This window comes from Chaetodon auriga, chromosome 15, assembly GCF_051107435.1.
Source record: "Chaetodon auriga isolate fChaAug3 chromosome 15, fChaAug3.hap1, whole genome shotgun sequence".
NCBI lineage: Eukaryota > Metazoa > Chordata > Actinopteri > Chaetodontiformes > Chaetodontidae > Chaetodon > Chaetodon auriga.
In genome coordinates this window covers 3,003,373-3,019,823 of record NC_135088.1, presented here as the reverse complement: position 1 = coordinate 3,019,823, position 16,451 = coordinate 3,003,373, and the positions used below count along the sequence as shown (strand labels likewise).

Below are 16,451 nucleotides of genomic sequence, written 5' to 3'. Positions count from 1 at the left end.
CACACACGAAAACACACACTGAGCGTATTTCATGAATCACAATGAGCCAAATTAGGATGAATCACTTTGTTTGATTTGGTGGCCGTCGAGAAGACATTTTCTGCTGCACTACTGTCTGCAGAGTGCATCAGTGTTAAATATATGTTTGTTAATGAATGTTAAAATGTTAAACTGAGTGAAAGACGCATTTGGGAACATTACCTGCAGTGCATCAAGAGGAGCAGTTTGTGTCACTTAAATGTGCCGAGCAGTTATCCGAAAAACCTCAGAAATAAATCTGTCTGTCCAAAAAAAAAAAAAAAAACATTGTCTGGTTCAGTTTGCTCCTCAAATATCTGACTTGGTTTGTAATAAATTGAAGAAGATGTGAGCAGCAGGAGAAGTGTTGCAGAAAAGAGCATCTCCCTCCAGAACACAAACTGTATCAAAGAGGAAATCAAAGTGAATTTAAGATGTTAAAGAGGAACTGAGCTCGTGCTAGCACACGATAGCTAGGTGCCATCGAGCACCAGCCCCGGATCTCACCTGCTGCAAAGGTGTGAGTGGTCATAATGCAACACATTTCACATTTCAGCCTCAAGTGGTCGGTGCGATGCAGTGCTTTTCCTCCATGCAGGCTCCACTGAGGTGCTTTTAATCACTTGTTCACAGTCCGAGGAACACAGAACAGTTCGGCCTTGTTAGCGCCGATGATAAAAGGTAAATAAGCCCTTTTGAAAATGAGTTCACCCACTGACAACATGAACTACAACTGTAAAAACTCACTCATGTTCAATACTATTTCAAATACAATACCCACGTTTTGGCACAAATAGCAAAAAATACTTTTTTTATACTTTGAGGGTCTAAAATTGGCTTTTCAGTCAGTACCAAAAATGCACTGCATGTTTGATGCTCAGCCTGAAGCAAAGCAATGCGACGGTTTGTGACTGATTATGCTTGTTCTTAACACCAGTTTGGACTTTAGTGCTTCAAATCAGATGTGTTTACAAGTCAGTGATAGTTAGCTGATCCTGTAGCAGACAAGCTAACAAGCTGGCTTTCACCAGACACAAAATCAATATGATGAACAGTGCTGATGTGATCTGTTCAAAGTCACATAATAAATCTCTACAGTATCTCAGTCAGTCGGGAAGGGATGCTGCGTGTGTCCCACTTCAGCTGACGGGTGCATTTCCACAATAAAACGTTGCTCGGTGAAGCTTTAACTCTGTAAAACATGATGGGCGGCAGACACGCTGGGCCCAGGTGTTTGAGCTCTGTAAACACAAACTGTTCCCCTCTCTGTCCTCCACACCAGATAACGCCGGGCCCCGAGGGAGGCAGCACAGCAGCCACGACACCAAGAGGTGGGCAGCGAGGGTGTCGGGGACCTGTTGTCAGTTCCAATTGGCTTGTTCTCCCACACCGAGCTCTCCGAGGTCCACTAAGGTAGGCGAGTGGAGCGGCGCCTGATCGGCTGACAGACAGAAAAAGAGTGTGTGAGGGCTGGTTCGACGTCCTCAGCCCTGCCGCCACCTTGGTGTGCAGCTTTCATTAGGCTTCAGCAGATGAAAAGGGGAAGCACTGATGCTGCTTAGCAAGTTAATGCACATGCTGTGTACTTAAGAGTTGGTGTAAGAGATGATGCTGCTTTTACACTTCATCTTCACGTAGACGCAATCCGGAGCTGTTACTCTGCCTATTTTACATGGCGGGACACTCGTGTGTTACAGATCATCTTTCTCAATGCTCACTCGTGACAGCAGATGGGCACCAAAATGGCATTTGCTGCACAAAGGGACTCTGTGATGTTCTGGGCAGTGAGAGCTGAATTACTACATGAGCCCTTCGCTGTGGCTGAGAGAGAACATGAGCTGAAGCCAAACAATCCTCTACCACTCGCTATGAATTCAATTTCAATGCCTGTGTCTATCTCGGGTTTCAGCGGGAGAGAATAATTAACCCCCCCTTCGACTGACATGTAGCAATTTCCTTAAGTAAATGAAGTGCTAATATTCAGAACAAATGCATTCAGACACCTTGCTCGTCTTAGGCCTGTTGCCTGGTAACAGTGTTTGATAAAAGAATGGTAAATCCAGCCTCGATGTGAAGGCGATATGTTTTTGAATTTATAATCCCACATCATCTGATAACAGGAGAGCAAAACGGCCCCACTCTGCGTGATGGATTAGATGGAGTGATTGGCTTCGTCTGAAGGGGTGCGTGTAAGACAGACGCCGTCACGGCCAAGACGTGACTCCTGTGTGACTCCTCGTGTCATGAGGCGTCCTTCGGTCAGTCATATCAGTGTTCGTGGAGTTAGGCTTCGGGTTAATTGACTGAGCGACAGTGACAGCAGCTCCTCATGCTCATGACAGGTGTCAGTTCATGGTTGTAACAGCGTCACGTCAAGCCAATCGAACTCTGGTGCAGACTCAACAACTGGAGCCCTCAGAGGACGTGGTCTTGATCCAGTCCCAAAGAACCCTGGGGTGGTTCGTTTGTAATGGAATTCGACCTTGATCTGATCTCGAGGTGCTGGAGTGAAACGGCTCCCGTAGCCAGCTGTGTTTTGCATAGAGGGATGTTTGTCAGCGACTGAATTGAGGTTGAACCTGCACCGACGCAGTACGTTGCATTTGGTCAGCAGGCCTCCTTCCTGACCTTCCTGCGTTTGCGTTCTTGCTCCCTCTTCGGACAAATCCGACCAATGAGTGAAGTGAATGTTCTCGCGTGGACTGCAGTGCTGCATTTTGGATGGCTTTGATTTTTCGGCATCTCAAAAGAAACCGAACGCTTCGGGTTCATGAACTGATCAGAGCAAACCAGCTATAGGTGTGATGCTCTCATGCAAACCACTTCAACTTGAGTGCTTCCATGTTTTACGGGAGGGAAATGTCACGCTCAGAGTAATGGCTCTAAATATAGGCAGTGCAAGGCTATAATTACAGGACATTGAGGTGCAGATGAAAAGCTGTTATTAGAATAATTGTGTGTTCTTTATTTTTAGGAAATGAAGGAAATTAAATTCAAATTAAGATCAAATCCCAGGAAACAGTAAATCCTAAAACACTGCGATGACTCAGGATCAGTTGTAAAACATGACAAACTGAATTACAGCATAAACGCTGACAGTCTGTTTGTTGTTATATGAAGTTTCATTGTGGAGCTTTTACACTCGTCTGTTTCCTGTTAATACTTAGAACCCTCGCTGATGCCTTAAGTTCTCCAACACTCACGTTTATGTCTTTCCAGTCTGGAAGCTCAGAGGTTTAAAGGTAAAAAACGGCTGCTCTGATTCCTGCTGCTGTGTCTGTAACACTCCCTCCATCATACTGTCTCTCTCACACAGCACACCTCGCTAAAAATACCTTTACCCAGTCGCTCTTCTGCCAAATGCACGATTTTCTTGTCAAAATGATTTTTCACTGCAATAAATACAACGCTGTCTGATCTCCAAACCTGGATCTCAAGGGATTAAAGGTTGATGCAAATAGGGTTAAGCTATCATCTTTCCGAGGCAGTGGCAGGTATTGTATAAGTGAATGACGAATCACATGTCAGGCTCATGCAGGGGGTGGGGGGGGGGGGGGCGGAGCGCTGCCGGGGATCACAGCAGAGGGGTGTTTCCCTAGTGGCATTCATGCTGTATCACATATCATAATTGCTGCCATTACATTGATTTTCTGTCAATTATGAAGTTTTAATGATGAGTGCATGTGCTGGGAGTCAAAGGACAGGCGGTGTCAACGCACGTTTAATTAGCAGCAGGAAATACAGGCCTGCATGGAAACAGTGAGTCACAGGACGGAGCCAAAGGAGTCCTGGAACACTCACTGATCAAAGCGTTACAGGCTCACATGGATCGCATATTGATTTACAGGCTTCCAATAATTCCATGTAACGGAGAGTATGAACAGACACTTTGGTTTGTTTGTTATATAGATGCACTAAATCTATGATGCAGCAGTTTAGCTAACAGTTCCTGCCCTTATCAATACTTATTAATCATGATCTTATTTGTTTCAGGATGAAAATCTAGATTCCTCTAAACCTTTGCAGCTGTAAATCTGCGGTCGGTGTCTCATTCATTTCAAACAGCCTCCACTCTGTGGGCTGTAACACTCAGTGATCACTGTGGTCCTTAACTGTTGCTTTGTGGGTGGGTAGAGAGCTAATGGAGGCTATCTTGATGGAGGAGTAATTAACTGCAGTCAATACACACACTGAGTGGTTAAAACTTCCCACAGCAACTTTCTTACCGACCTCCTCTTCCTTCATTACCTCATTGCTAATGAAGGAAGGACGAGCTGTACGGTCTGCAGGGTGGAACGTCGCAATTTAAAGACATTCTGGCTGTTTTTCATTGCGGCCTGATCATTATGTTCCTAAATTATGGGTTAACAAACCTCCACTTTAGCCATATTATCTAAACTACCTGGAGGAGGAACCTAAAATGAGCACATCCTGAGTGCTGGTTATATCTACAGTGTGCACACCTACGGTAAGTAAAGTGGGACAAATTTGAACCATAATTTCCTGACCACCAGTTTGACAAGGCTGTTCACTCTTAGACTCCATTTCTGTGCATCCAAATCTTACCAATGGACTGGATAATGACCCAAACTGTCAAAAGTGTGTGAAAAACAAAAGCTGAATTTTCCTCTAAGCACAACAACAGAAAATTAGAGACGAGCCTTCGAGCCTGAGCCTGAAATAACAACACTGCTCTCTGCCGCTCTCGGTCCCTCGGCTGCAGGATGCTTTCTAGAGCTACAACAAGAAGAATTGCTTTCTTAAACAAAACACTTCCCACAGAGGAATAAACAAAGGAAACCACAGTCCTCCACCACCAAGGAGAATCATGTTTCTTGGATATATACCAGCGCACTTCACACAGACTACTTTAAAGAGGAAAGTTTCATGTATGCCCATTTTCACTGGGTTGTTCCATGCCACCAAATCTCGCAAGTGATTTGAGGATGCATCGCCAGCTCGCCTTAAGATGTTAGAAATGTGAGAGTTCACGACTGGGTGCAGAGCTGTGAGGCTGGAGTGCTAAACAGCCATTAAAGAGCATGGAGGGCACTGAAAACGGCCATAATAAATCTGTCCTAGTTTGCTGGGAGGCATCAATTTTGAGGAGTGTGCTCAAAACGATTCTAATTTAAATGAGCCCAGCACAACAACCTCCAGCAGCAGGAACCCACACTGTGGAGCCCACTCCTCCCCCGACAAGAACAAAGGAAGCAGATGAAAGAAGCTTTCACACGTGGTGGCGGTGGTGGTGGTATGAAGAGCTGGGCTTCACTGCGTGGGGGGAGATGCAGGTGGGTGGGGGGCATGCAGTCGGCCCTGCTGCATGCAGCCTGAGAGGCGATTGCACCATTCTTGCAGATGATACTGACCTCATATAAATGCAATATGCAATTGTTGGACGTCACCCCACCTCACTGTTGTTGAAGAGATACAGCAGCAACAGCCAGAGGCCAAGAGCAGCACAGCGTGGAGCTCTCTGAGACTCCCTTTAACCTGCTCCACCACTGCATGCATGACGCTCACTGAGGAAACGGCTCCCATTGGACGGAGGCACAGACTACTCTGCATGTGCTCTTAACCGTGAGATTTCAGGGGGTACAGTAATATTTGACAAGACCCTCAATACGTTAGCTGTTAGCTTGTCATACAGCGTCACTAACCCTCTGACTCCAAAACATCCACAGACTGGACATTCATCACCCACTGACGCTCATTTTTTACCACGTTCATTCACAACAGACTGTCTCCGTCCACAGAAACTCACTGTGAACTTCACTGTATACACTGTTTATTTTCTATATTCTTGTCTGATATATTCTGTCATACTTAGTATCTCTAATACATTATATCATACCTAACATAATAAAGTTACTGTATTATACTACACTATACCCACGCTACGCTGTATTTCTCTACTACGTCTTGTGCTTTGTACTGTGTCATAATTTACCACATTTAACTACATTATGTTAATATGTTAGACTGACTTTTGCATCATATTCTGAATATTAAAGACAGACACTAAATACCATTAATTAATCATATCATATATTAGTCTCATGGATCGTTAACACGCTGTTATTAATCACACTTCTGTCTCGTTTCCTGTATTTATTGTCTCTAAACGTTCCCTACAGTCTCTATTTTTTACTCAGTTTTTAATTTTACACACCTCTTATTAGTTTTCCTTTATTGGATTATTTCTCTGTTTCCTTGAGCTGCTGCAACCATCAAATCTTATCTGTGCACATGTTAGTTCATCGATCAGCGAGTGAGGAGAAGCCTGCACATGCATGCCAACGTGTGCACGCGGCCATGAGGCCGGTTGCCATAGAGGAGGTATGGAAATATCAGTGTAGCTCCCGCAGCCCAGCAGAGGAGTGATATTTACCCAACGCTGGCATTCATGGAAACAGGGACCTGGCCTATCTCATAGCTGCAGGTTAGTCCACCTGGGAAATATTGTAGATGGATGGGTGGAGTCCAGCAGTGTCCCGGCCTGCCAAACGCTGCCTTGCCAGCGTCAGATTCCAGATGATTACCGTAGACCATCATTTAAAATTCTCCTTAAAAAGAGTGTCTGCATGCCAACTGGAGTCCGCGGCTTCTGGGCCGAAACACAACTCGACGTCAGATTGCACCCGGCGGAAGGTAATGTGACTTTTCCAGCGCTGTGACACCAAAGTGAAAACAAGCTGTTGTCCTTCAGCGCGTTGGAAAATCTGAATTTCAGGTGGTACGGCAGCTCTTGTGACTGCATGCCAGAACACTTGAACAATACGCTGTATTGGCAGGCTGGGAGCGCCACACATTGAGTTAAAAGCTCTCTGATGCTGAAGTACATCGCTGCAGATGCTAGAGTGAATATCGCCCTGTTTCAAATGAAAACGTGGCAGGAGTGAAAATGTGGCGGCGCACATCAGGCACACTGTGCCACCAGAAGGAAGTGAGGAAACCAATTCAGGCATTACAATCATTAGAGCCGCAGTCTTGGGTGGCTGCCATGTTTTATGAATATGCATTAACCCAATCATGTCTTTATCAGAATCTCTTCCACTGAGATTGGCTGGTGTGCCGTGTGCTGACAATGAACGATCATTACTCCTTTCAGTGCAGAGAAGGTGCGTTTCGATCAGCAGGAACAGCGCTGCTCTGCCTTTATTGGGCCGCCACGTCTGTAACATCCAACCACGCAGTGCATATAAGGTTATGTTTGCAGCCTTAAAGATGAAAAACTGCAAATAAGGTTTGATTGTCCTGAAAGCAGAAGGTGAAACTTCATCCTCTGTCAAATAACTTTATGTCACTTTAATGCAACTGTATATGACCAAAAGTCAGGCGGTAAACAGAGCTTCTCTTGATCTTTGTGTACAGGATTTGATGTTCAGCTTTGCAAATAACAGCTGTGAAGAACACTCACTCAAGGCAGAGAGTACATCATTAAAATCAAAAGTTAGTTGTGGAGGGAAGATGCATCTTCTCCACACCACTGCCTCCTTTGAAACTGCAGCCTACTGGGCAGTACAATCCTTCACGCTGGGTAGAGCCGTGTCTATTACTACAGATTGGCTCGGCAAATCTCTTGGCAGGCATCATAAAAAAAAAGAAGGAGGGAGGGAGAGATAGTAATAAACCCTGGCCAATTTCTGTGTGTGACAACATGAAAGAGGGAGGGACAGGTAAATGGAGGCTGCCTGCGGTGGAAAATATGGCTTATCTTAGTCTTGTCTCCTAAACCCCTAAAGGTTTTGAAGATAACCGCATAAGGCTATATGTGTTGGAAGAGGGCGGCTTTGTGCGGGAAGAAAATGATCTAATGGAGGAGGAAGGGGGACAGAAATTTGATGCTGACTGAGAAATATGATAACCTCTCAGGGCGGACGCCTCACTACCTGCCCATCAGCCTACACGCACTGTATTCCACTCGTCTGATTTTCCACATTATTGCACTTCGCTCACTGACTGTCATCCAATCACGACGCGGAATATGCTGTAAGATAAAAAGCAGCGTGGGGTGAAGACACTCTGTCACTCGTTCCCTCCTTGAATCAAGTTGCACAACAGCCATTTCATCAGTGTAAAAAAGCAGCACTTCCTCGAACTCGGTGACTGATTACGGCGCGTTTAGCAGGCTGACTGCAGCCCAACACTTCTCCATGAATTAATCAGCCTCTTCCAGACGCGTGGGGTGATCTGGTCCACTGTTAATGCACAAATCAGAGTTTTGGAGCATTAACGGCTCATATTGTTTTTTTAAACTTGATTTTTTGACTCATCTGTCGTCTGGTAAACTTGAAATGAGCGCGTTTCAGGATAGACCGGCGACGCGCCCATGAATCACATTTCTCACTGTGTTCTGCTCATTGTTTGATGTTTTTCTTGTGACTTTCTGGATGAGCCATCCCATAATGTATCAGCTGTTACATCAGATCGTAACGCAGCAACGCACAGACTCTTATCAATCAAAAAAGCCACAGAAAGAAGCAAGAAACTGTCAGAAAATGCTCATTTTCTATGTTTTCTGTGTGTTTATGGTGCAGTTACCGACAAACCAAAGATGCAGCTTTTATTATGGAGACACAAATTATGATGAAGAGGACTGTTTAATGACATGTCTTATAAAGATAAAGGCGTCAAAGGTTAATATCCTCAGCTACAGTTATAAACTCGGCACATTGTGCGAGGACCGACGGTTGAAGGCTCCTTCAGTCTACACTCCCGCAGAGACATCACAACATTTCACCATTTGAGCGACAGCACAACCAAACACATTTTCTGGGAGGCTGAGAGTGAACATAAACCTGTCCAGACGAAAACAAAGAAATGTGTTTGGAAAGGGAACAAACACATTTGATGATGGAAAGATTTGCTGTTTCATTTGGAGGAAAGGAAAATGAATTTACGAAGATAAAAACGTTAACGCAGGTCTGTGCAGTCGAAAAAAAAAAAAAACTACCCTGGTTTTCTACCTGAGGACTGCTTGTTTGATTACCTTGCAGACCAAGGAAATGAGGAGCTCTGAGCCTCTGTCAATTTGTCTCTCAGGCTCCCTCCATAAGCTAACACAGTCTGCAGGAGGATCTGGCAATATTCAAATATGCTTTGGAAAAAGTGGAAAAGTACAGAAAATCCTCAGGTCTTTCTGTGTTTATCCATCTGTCAGACAAACAGCTGCCAGATATTTGATCAACTGACATGAAAGACGCCATATAGGTCCATAACACCTGATCATGGCACACGGAGAGACGCTGACAGAATGAATGAGGCCAATCACAAACACACAGCAGCGCTAATAATGCCACGTTTCTGCTTTTGTTTCCAACCTGGAGATTAACTCAACTGAAAGCGAGAGAGCTCGGATGAACAGCACTCAGCGACGACGGAGATGAAACTGCGCTTCGTTCTCTCCAAACACGTATGTAAGCCTGATGACATCACAGAGGTCGAGCACGATTAACGCTGTCAAAGAGGTCACTGAAGTTTGATTAAGTGTTTAATGATTATTCTGCAGCGCTTTTATAGCATCCAGATGTCATTATTAGACATTTTCATATCACTTAGCCGATGTTTGGTTTTAAAACTCTCTCCTAGCTCTTTAAACAGTTTGGTGTCTGCAGAGCATGCTTGTCTAATGAGCTCACCTGTGCGTCCAGCCGGGTCGAGGAGGTTAATGAGTAAGAGCTGAAGGAAGCCGCTGATCCCGCTAACAGAGCAGCAGGTTGAGTGCCCTGATGAGGAGACGTCTGCTGCAGGCGTCCTCAAATACATTTGTCCACGGAGACGCTGTGTCTGCCGGACTTTCAGATACAAATCAACAAATGTATTTAGGCTTAACGAGCCCATTATTGTTTCATATTCTAACAAATTAATGCTGTTTTCATGAGCCTATATGAGTGAAAACACGCTCCTAAAACAACACAGAAAATCCAAGATTATAACTGGATACTTGATGAGAAAATGCTCTCAGACCTCCAGCGAGGAGGCAGGCAGCGCTCAATAGAAGAGCAGCAGTTCAACATCTAATGAGTGAGTCCCGATCTCCACAAAAACACTCAGTCTGAGACTCAATTCAACCAAAATAAAGCGTCTGGGCCTCCTCCACTGCTGAGTAACCTCAGATGTGCCCATTTTCTGAATTCATTAATAGTGTGAAGGGCAGCATGGGGAGCTTTGGCGGCCCGGGCGTGGCCCACGGGCCGGCAGTTGACAATCACTGGTCCACCGATAAAACTGAGGCTCTTCTGGCAGACTGCGATAACAAATGTGAACACTGACAGGCCGTGCTGATAGGCTGGAAAACGGATGGATATGCAGATATAGTGTGTATTAATGAGTTTACAGTTGTGCACTTGACTCACATGAACTCTGCGGTTTGAGTGGAGTTAGATGGAATGTCTAACTTAATTACTTGTGCTTGGGTCACTGTTTTTCTCAAAACCAAACCCACACTGGACGGCGTGCCGAGCATACCGAAAAGCCTCCGACAGACAACAGAGTCGAAAACAAGAATCTTTCAAATGTACAAACCCAAACTCCTCGAACAAAGTTCCTCATCTCGCCCATTCAAGGTTAGAAAAGGGCTGCTGTACTTCAGTAGTGACCATGAATTGAATAAACCTGCATAAATATCTGCATTTCGCCGGGCGCAGAGAGCTGACACATGCAACTTTCTTTAAGCATTAAAAACTAAGTCGGGCTCAAAACAGCCCATTTCATTAAAATCTTGGCACATGCAGCATATCTCCCTTTAAGAGGAGATCCACACATTAAAGTTCACAATGGTAAATACCTCCCCCTGCAGCTTGACCTCAAATCACTTGTTCAAGTTGAGAAAGAAAGGAGGCAGCGGAGGGAGGAGCAGTGCTGGTGCTCTGCTGGTAGTGAGGCCTGGGTTTATTTTGTCATGGTGGAAGTGGAAGCACTTTGAGGCCAGCAGGACTCTCCTGACCTCCTCCTCTTTTATCAGAGATGAGCGCTGATAAACAGCGGTCCTCGGCGTCACCCGATGTGTCGTGACAAGACGGCCGACGGCGGAGGCATCGCTTCCCGAGTCACACGATCAGAAGGCGCGCACGCTCCGCGGCGAGAGGTGCTGACATTTCCCATCAAAGCGCCGGGAAAAGACGAGCCGACGCTGACAGCGACAATGAGACGTGGGACGCCGAGCGGAGCGAGACCGCAGAGCTGGCAGGAAGCAGAGGCCGAGGTCAGGAAGTTGCCGCGTTCCCTACGAGGCCCAAGCAACCATATAGCTGCCGGGTGGAAGCCACTGCTGCTGAATGTGGGTCACTCTGCCTGGCTTCCACCGCGCTTTCTCTCCTCAAGCCTTCATTTGGAGCCAGGGCATTTGAATACTGCATGTTGTACCCGGGGCTCTGGAGTACTGCACCGTTTCCAAGAGCCGTGCACTGTGCACATACACGAGGACAATATGAATGTGTGTGTGTGTGTGTGTGTGTGTGTGTGTGTGTGTGTGTGTGTGCTGCAGCGAAAATGGAATGAGTCACCAAAATCTACATAGGCGGCTCGTCATTGACTGCATTTTCCATGCATGCGGTGACCTCGCTGCTGTTTAAAGTCTTACTCAGGTTAAGCTACTTACATGACCCTTTACTGTCCCGCAACTACGGCGGCTTATGAATAAACCAGTGAACACGATATTTCTGAGCCCCCGTGAGCTGCAGCTCTGTGGCACAGCGAGGTTAGTTAAAGTACAGCGGAAATGACGATCACGTCATGGTTCGCGCTCGCCTTTGTGCACGTGTTGACATACAAACGTAGTTTTCACAGATGGCGAGGGTTAAGAAGCTCACGTCGTGCCACATTAAATAATAACACAAACGCTTTCCGGTCAACAGAAATCTGTTGACCGTGCAGTCAAAGCACAGTATGGAGTGAATCCGGAGATGTGAGGGAGAACTGAAGAGATGACACCGTGAAGACGTCACGAGCAGCTCAGAATCATCTATTAGCCAAAGCTTTGTACTCAATGGGAAAACTTCATGTGTCTTTGAAGCCGTGACCCAAGAGAGACAGAAGAAGAAGAAGAAGATGACGAGCTCATAGAGACTGACTGATTTCTCTTTAGCGCTGCCTCACCACAATGTGGACTTACAGTGGTGCACAGCGGCTGATTCTGCACCCTGCAGACACACAAACACAGAGTCTATCTGGATATTTAGCTGCTAAATGCTGCACTTTGTTCACCATATAGCCATTAGCTGTGCCTGTCTGCTGCTTGGTGCTGAGCAGGTAACAAACAGCAGGTTTATCAGAGCTTTTTGGGCCTTTTTTTTTTGCAGTTTTTCCTACAGTCTGAGATGAAGTCGATGTGTTTGTGGGCTGGAAAGCACAAATTCACCAAAAGGATTCACGGAGCTGCAGAGTCAGGGGACGGTTCTCTGTGGGTTTATCACCTTTCACATGACATGCAGTCATTTGAGCAATTGTTTATAGAAAAATATTGATTAATGAACCTTTGGGAAACCACAAGTGAGCCAGTATCTAAGGCTGATTTTCACGGCAGAAATCACGGGCTGAAACTTCCTGCCGTGGACACGATGTCAAGGCTCAGCGTGACGTCAGCGCTTCAGAAGCCGAGCGTCTGATCTTCAGCAGCCACATTAATAATATGCTCCGAGCTGTTTTGCCACTTTCTGCGTGTTACAAGCACACAAATTTGCAGCTCATTTAGATCAAGTAGCGGGTGATTTGTGGCTGCGCTTGAATGTGACAACTTTTTGTTGTCTGTCATCAGTCATCTTAAACGCCGACAGAGCCGATCTCACAGCAGCTGCTGACTGCCGCTCAGCGCAACACGAGCCGCCGCCAGTTTCAACAACAGAAACAGATGTTAAAGAAAAATCACAGAGATGCTGACTGACCTCGGTGTTTGATGAAGTATGGCGGGTAACATTACTACAAATAAATACCGGTTTTCCAGTTAATACTGGTTCTGTGCAGACAGGGCTGAACTCCACTGAAGCACTGATTATGATTTCAACCTGATGACAGTTATCACATCGGCCGCCTGGCTTATGTCCTGTCAGAGCGGTACAAGATGACGAGCACAGCTTCTTTCATGTACCGGCTGCTGATGGAGTCACTACTGCAGTAGTACATCAGCTGTGATGGTGAGTGGAAAATACTTCAAATGATTAAAGACTTGATTATAAAAACTCCTGCAGGAAAGCAGCATCATCCTGCAGCACGACGGGCAGAGCACGCCGGACAACGCTGGACACAGCGACGCATGTTATTATTGTACCGCCATGGTGACTGACTTTGACACGCCACTACTCCCCGTCCTGACGTGCGCTCACGCAGGCACACGCGACACACATTTCTGACAGCGCCGCTGTGGCCGCCAGGAAAACTAGGGCATATTCCACAAGTGGCCGGGCTCTGCCCTCTGTCTGCATGGCACGCCGTCATCCGCAATAACAAGTCAGAGATCTTCAAAGCCGGACGGCTGAAAAGGAGGAAAATCGGAGGGAACGAGGCAAAGGGGGAGTCAGAGGAGGCCGTCTGATTCATCTTTAAAGACGCTCCTTATTGCATCTTTAATCATCTTCCTCGATGCGCAGGGACGACTCGACAGTTGGCTTCCAGAACTATTGAATTCACACCCTATTGAGTCGAGCCGCTCAGGAGGCTCGAACCGGCTTTCTTCTCCCTGCCCGTCTCTTTTTTAACTCTCCTGTTTTATCACTGCTCATTTCCATCCCTGTGAGGGGCTCAGAGAGGCAAGCTGCCTAAGAATTGCAGTGGTGTACGGATGCTAACATGGTCAGCTAAATGTTTCAAGAGGCAGGGGATATGACAAAGCCTTCCCCTTGTACTACAAAGCCTTGCTGTAACTTTGTCACACCACGCCTTGACTGACAGACTCCCAAAGCCACTCTTTCCTCTGATTTAATGAAACTATTTTGTAGTCTAGATTTCAGATTAAGGCATACTTGAGTGAAAGTGGAGAGCTGTGGCAGGCAGGGGCTCTGTGTTATTGTGAGAGCAGAACATTATGACTGACACTGGATCATGGGTTCTGCAGAGGGGAGTCTAAAGGAGTGAAAATGCTGCTCTGACGGCGTGAAGACAAATGTTTGGGATTCCTGGGGGTTGGGACTTTGATAATGAATGGTTAAAACTCAATGCTACTGGCTGCAAGATGGAGGACTGTGAGGATACACACACGCAAACCCACATGTAAAGCAGATCTCAGCTGCCCACAGAACCAGAAATTACATGACCGAGTGAGAAATGGGTCAACGTGGCTTTTGTTTCAGCTTCTCAAAAGCTGTTTTTCAAAATAAAAGAGGCTCATTTGGCTGTAACTGTCCATTATCTGAATTCTGATTGGCCGAAGACGAATGCATTGTGAGGTTTTGTATTTGCAAGGAACAGATGCAATCACACCACTGCACAGTCGAGACGCCTGCTTCATTTTGTTGATTATTCATGAAATTACACAGAAGAAGTCGGAGAATTATTCTGGTTTAAAAAAGTCCTAATCAGTGTTTCATATCAAATGATTACTTCCGTCTCCATAGAAATGTGCTTGCAGGGTGACACAGGGCAGGTTCGCAATGAAACTATTATCATCAGCAGAGAAATCACAAAGCAAAAGTCCAAAACTGCACTCGTTAATTAAATGTTTGGCCGTCGTTCATGAGCTGCTGTAATTTCCCAAAGGATATGATGTTAAAATACTCTGTGAGGTTTCATCAGGCGGAGCCGAATCTTTCAGGTCGGTGATACAAAAAACGTTTTTCTGAGGAAGAGGATATAAAATCAGACGTAAAATACAATATCTGTATCACAAACGCATGAATAAGCTGTTATTCTTGTATTAGTGGGCTATGAGATTTACAATGAATCTCTAAGAATGAATCACTTCTGCAGGAGAAATGATGGAGGTTAATGGGGGATTGAGCTTTAATTAATACCTCACAAAACCTCCAAATCTAAATCTGTAACATTCAGTTTAGGTTACAGCAATCATATTTACAGTGTGTTTCATCATTGTCCCCGTGTTCGTCAGCCAGCAGTCGGCGTTTCTACCCTCCCCACCACCTTCACGCCAACCAGCCGAGAAAAACTTACTTTCCTGAAGCTTTGTCAAGTGCAAATAATCATTTATTCTCTAACGCTGAATACAACCGAGGAGAGGAAAGAAGTGCAGAGAGCGGAGCGCCGAGCTGAGCCTCATGTTCCCTCGGCTGTATTTCACAGGCATTGGGGTCAAACTCACAATTTAACATCGGAAATATTATTTACTGGAACAACCATTACGGTCCTGAGACAGTTCTGATGTCAGAGAGTGCGAAAATTAATGACGAAAACATTAAAGCTGGAATTCAGAGATGAGACGAAACAGAAAATAAAACAGCTAGCGAATTCACAGTATAGTACGTAGAGTTAAAATCCCAGTGTTTGTCCTAACTCGCTGACCACGAACCAGGAGCAGGCGTGCAGGTCGACCATGCTCCCACAGCATCGTTCACGGCTGCAACAGGAAGCTGCTTTCAGCGAAAAACGCTCCAAAAACCGACTGTACACGACCTGCTGAGCAGCCAACAGCTGACAGACACAGTTAGCAGCTCGCTAACGAGCACAGTGGAACATTCAGCAGCCTGACATTTCGCTCAGCAGTCGGTAGAGACCAAAAACAGAGCTACAAGACCATTCAGCTTTAACAGATGATGGATGATGACAGTGGGAGTAACTGGGAGTCAGTGGGGACCTCTAGCTGTTTGGTCAAACCCTGATGATACTCTGACATACAGGCGTATGCATCAAAAAGCAAACATGGCTGCAAATCAGAATAAATGTGCACGATCACGCCTGGTTCACTCTCAACTAGACTGACATGGATAAGACGGACTGCGACATGTCGCTGCCCACACTGTGGATTCAGTTTGTTCTATAGTGACACTGCATGAGCATGAAGTATCACCGTGTACTGCAGCGAGGCTTGTATGTGAAGCGCAACCATTAACTGGTCAAACTGGGGATGGAACTGGAACCGCTTTGAGCAAATGGTTCGTAATATTCTCCTGAGAGAAAGGAGAAATCTGTGGATTTTAAGCTTCCACTTCAAAAGGTGAAGCTCGCAGCAGCGCTACATTTTAACCCCGTCGCCGCCTCTTTATCGTACCTGCACTTAATTACTGCTGGCACATCACTTGGGCCAGTGAAGGAGAAATTAATGAGGAGGATGAAATATGTGATTACATGCTCATTTGGCTCTTAGACCTAAAAGGAACATAAATGGTATGGCTGCAGCACGTGTGCAGGAAACCCCAGGACGGAGACTACAGCGTGGACTGAATTATGAAACGCAGGCTACGCTTCATGATCTTCTGCTATCGTAAAATGCGACAATTAATTTTGAGGTAATGTTAAACACCTTTATCTAATTATGTCGCTCT

At 45.7% G+C, this 16,451-nt stretch overlaps 1 protein-coding gene across 2 annotated transcripts in view; it reads right to left on the bottom strand.

The window, feature by feature from the left end:
• Positions 1 to 16,451, bottom strand: part of tmem132e (transmembrane protein 132E) — a 318,304-nt gene that overhangs the window by 80,452 nt on the left and 221,401 nt on the right. The gene's annotated exons all lie outside the window — the stretch shown is intronic.